This window comes from Octodon degus, unplaced genomic scaffold (assembly GCF_000260255.1).
Source record: "Octodon degus isolate 3935 unplaced genomic scaffold, OctDeg1.0 scaffold00060, whole genome shotgun sequence".
Classification (NCBI taxonomy): domain Eukaryota; kingdom Metazoa; phylum Chordata; class Mammalia; order Rodentia; family Octodontidae; genus Octodon; species Octodon degus.
Window position 1 is genome coordinate 858,077 of NW_004524636.1, and position 4,698 is coordinate 862,774.

Consider the following 4,698-nt stretch of genomic DNA (forward strand, 5'->3'; position numbering starts at 1 on the left):
TTCAATATTTAAAAGGTTCTAAATGGTATTCAGTGAAAACTCTCCTTTCCATTCCTGCTCCTCTCAAAGGCAGCCAAATTGGCCAATTCTTTACAGAGAGCCTTCCGGGGTATCTGACACAGGCACCTGGATTCAGTAAGTAATGGTTTCCGTTCTAGCTCCTGCCTCTAAATAATAAATACTGCTCCCAAAAAATTTATAAAAGCCAAGGAAATATATCTCTAATTCATTTCTGTATGATTTGTAAAATCAGAGATAATATGAATCCCCCAAATGGGAGGAATGATCAAATTATATCCACTCACTGGAAATCACTAAGATGTATGTAGCAATATGGAATATATTTGTGAGCTCTGTTTTGAAATACAACACGCAAAAGAAGACAGAGGTGGTTAAAAAAATAAAACAACTACAAATAAAAACACAACGATATAACAATGATAAACTTCAAAATAAAATAAAAACATGATGTAATGATGTTTCATTTTCTCAGCTTAAACTGGAAAAGTGTCTTTTTTTCTAACAATAATCACCAATTCTGAACAGCATGTTATGAAGTGTAAGTTGTGTCTGATTTGTAACATGGCAAATTGACTCAGCTTTAAGTTAATTTTGATTAATTTTCTTATTAATTAAAATGTTTACCTCTTTTGACTCAGAAATTTCATTTTCATTATTTAAATATAGAATAATCTTTATGTAGAAAATATGGTCGTCTATTATCTGTTGGTGAAAAAGACTAAGCTAAACACCTAACCATCAAAGTTGATGAAGCAAATAGCAATATTTTTACTTAATATGCAAAAGTCACTATGTTTGTAAAAATTTGGGGATATGTTTTCAATGTTAAAAGAAATTGAAAGAAGTTGAAAGTTGACTATACAGTAAGATCACAAAACCCAAGCAGATACAAGACAACTTACTGAACATCTGGGGTGTTATGACCCAGAACATTTTTTTTCAAAGCCCTTTCTTAATGAACATGTTTAGCTGATAAAATATTTTTTTAAAGAAACAAGTAGAGGGCCAGCCAAATAGCTCAGCGGATTAAACCGCCTGCTTAGTCAGACTCGGGGAGCACGAGTTCGATACCACGGTTTGACGTGCTAGCCCCGCCCCTGGGGCGGGGCGCGCTGAGGGCGATGAAGACCAAGCGTGGTGACACGCGCCTGTAATTCCAGCACGTGGGAGGCTTGTAAACAGGAAGCTCACTATGAGTCTGATCTACACAGTGAGACCCTGTAGACCCTGTTGTCCTAAAAAGAAAAAACAAGTAGATAAATTAGAAATAATGGGCTGTTTCTATTAGTCAACACAGCCACAGACCACTTCATTAATGTAGACTAAAACTACAGAGGCTTTTGTGAAAACCTGACTGTCAAGGTGGTGCAGGCCTGTTTGTAACCCCAGAACTCTGGAGGCTGAGGCAGAAAGTTCACTGTGAGTTGGAGGCCAGGCTAAACTGTATACAGACACTCTATTTGAACCCCCTCCACACATAGAAATATCACTAGGAAATACGTTAATTACATGTTTCTCTTTCATGTGATTGTGTTCGTTATTTGCATGGTAAAAAGAAGAGTAAGGCCTGTTGTGGAGGTACATACCTATAATCCTAACACTCTGGCAGACCAAGATAGAAACATCATAAATTCAAGCCCCTGTGGGCAATTTAGTGAAACAGTCACTCAAAATATAAAATTTAAACAGGGCCTGGTGGTGCACACCTGTCTTCCCAGCACTCAGGAGGCTAAGGCAGGAGTATTGTTTCAAGTTTGAGGGCCGGCTCAGTGGAATAAGTGCTTCCCTGGCAAGTACAAGGGCCTGAGTTCAAACCCCGGTTCCACCAAAAAAGGAAGTTTGAGACCAGCCTGGGCTACAAAGTGAGCTCCAGGCCAGCCTGAACTGCATAGTGGGACCCTGTCTCAAAGAGAAAAATAAATAAAAAGCCACCCTTAGCTACATAAGTGAGTTTAAGATAAGCCTGAAGGACACAGGAAGACCCTGTCTCAAAAAAAATAAAAATAAACAATAAACAATTTTAAGGGCTGAGATGCTATTTCTTTCCAGGGGACAGGAGCTTCCTAATCATAGGTCTGTTGCAGGCAGCTGAGTTAGATAGAAATATTGTAGGCAGTCAGACAGGGTCAGGCCCTCGAAGGAAATAACAGCCAGATGTGTTACAATTGTGGGAGGGACGGATGCTCTTGCTGTGAGCCACACCTAAAGACCAAACAGCGGCTAACCTCCCTAAAGACTGGCATCCGGGATTGATCATTACTCAGGAAGAATTATCGTTTGAAGGCCACTAGATAAGGTCCTGTTTTACATTCATGCCCACTTCCTACATGACTCCCTACCCCATTTAGTCCTGGCCTAATCAATTTTACCGGAGCAATGGTGCTTGTAATCCCATTGGTTGACCCTAGTTTTGTCCCACTTCTTGTCTACCTAAGGGAGTTTGCATTCTCTCCACCTTAGCCCCACATGCTTTTACACTATAAAAGTCCCTGGAAAAGACAGCTTCCCAAAAAACTACCTGCTCAGGCCCCCCTCCTGTCCCTCTCTTGGACAGGAGCTTTCTTTCTCTCAAATATATTCTGCTCATAACTCCCGTTTGTTCCTAAATTCATTCTTCGGTTTTAGAGAACACAAACACGTCCAGGTCAGGTCGAGAGTTCCTTTTTCCCGATGTCATTTAGAGAGGTTCCCTATATCATTTGGAGGTCACCCACCCAAGACCAGTTTTTCTCCTTATATCAGGTCTCTCAGCATTTTTCTAGCCTTCTAATTTGTCTTATAAAAGTAGAGAACAATACCCATCAACATTACACAAAATATTTAATTCCATATTTTGATACCATTTACCTCATTTTTCAGATATTAGAAATATTTTTAGGCAGTTTTTAAGAATTTTTTATTTGGGGGCCGGAGAGATAGCTCAGTAGAATAAACACTTGCCTGGCAAGCGCAAGGGCCTGAGTTCAATCCCCAGTTCCAATAATAATAATAATAATTAATAATAATAATATTTTATTTGGAATGAGTTTGGGCTCAAACCTTGTGGTTTTGTTTTCTTCTCTTTTTACGTATTTTGTCGATTGGGGCTGCGCACACCTGCGCCCTCGCCCAACGGGGCTCCTGCTACCTGCTTCGCCCCAGCCCCCTCAGCCCGTGGGGCTCGGATACCCGCTGGCCCTAGCCCCCCTTTTCAGCCCACTGGGGCAATGGACACCCGCTTTCCTTTTTTTCTCCGTCCAACGCGGCCTCGGATACCTGCTTCAATTTCCGCGTCTCTCATCGAAGCGTCTTATGCGTGAAAAGGCGTCGGGCCGGAACAGCTCGCTGCCTTCCGCTGAGGCCGGGCTGTGCGGCGCGCGTCCCCGCGTCGGGCCAGGGCGCGCCGACCCGTGTGAGTGGGTCCGGCCACGGAGGGCAGGCGGCCCGCTCCGGGCTGCGCCGTCCGCGGGGGCCAGGCGAGGCCTCACCTGTGTCAGCGACCTCAGGGTTTTCGGAGCTCGGTCGTGCTGGGTGAGGCCCAAGACCAAGGCCGCACTCCGCACCAGGACTTCGTGCGAGGTGGAGATGGAGGGCGCCGAGCCTGGGCAGGGCTCCCAGCGGCGGGCGGTCCTCACACTGCGCCCAGCGCAGCTGGGCTCCCGGGGCTCGCTGGCGGCGCGCAATGGCGCATCTAGTTAGTGCGGTTTGAGTGGCCCGAAGGCCGCATCTTGGTGGGTGAGTCTTTGTTCCACTGTGCAGGAGGGTGGTGGAGCACGCTGGTCATGTAATGCGAAGACGGAGCCTCGAGTGCTTGACGCAGTATAAAATATGGTGGGTGGTTTACACACACACACACACACACACACACACACACACACATTAATTTCTGGGTGGTTTTGCTGAAAAGGCAGTGTGGCACACGTGGCGAAGTTCATAAGACAGCGGCTCCTCGCGTGGATAACGTGGTAGTTTTTTGGTTGATACTATCATGGCGGGTTTTGCGCAAGGTGCACCTCCCCAAACGGGAAAATTCTGCTTTGGCAGTGGTGGTTTGTTGTGTGACTTAGCCAATCAAAAATGAGAGTGAAACTGAGCCTGGCCAATTGGAGCAGAGGATGGAATTAAAACTGTTGACACTGCCATGTGTGGACTTGAGTGGGCTGGCTGGCTCCTCACAGGTTTCCATATTCAGAGTGAGAAGACATGGAAAAGCCACACTGCATATCCCGTGTAGTGGGTCAACCATAATTACCCTTTACATTGCCCTCCCCTGAAGTTTGTTCTCTCAATTGTAGCATGGCTTCTAGCAATCCTAAGTATCTGGCTGGACAGGCTGAACCTTACCCAAGCCTCTGTATTGGTGCCTTGACTTAAAGCACCTTCCTGGCTCTGGGATAACGTGAATTGTGGCCAAGGTCAGTGTCCAAGGCCTTCCTGGTATAGACACGGTGGTAACCCATGGCAAAGACCAGAATGGATCTCAAATAATGGTTGGCCAATGAGTGGCAGAAATGGAACCCCTGCCTTCCTCAAGAGGAACCATGGCTAATGCTAGGGTTGGATTTTGATTTGTACTAATTGTTTGAATGTGTCAAGTATCTGATTGTGTGGTTTGCTAGTACTTGAATATAAGTCTTAAGGAGTACTTGAATATAAGTCTTAAGAAGTACTAGTACTTGAATATAAGTCTTTTTTTTT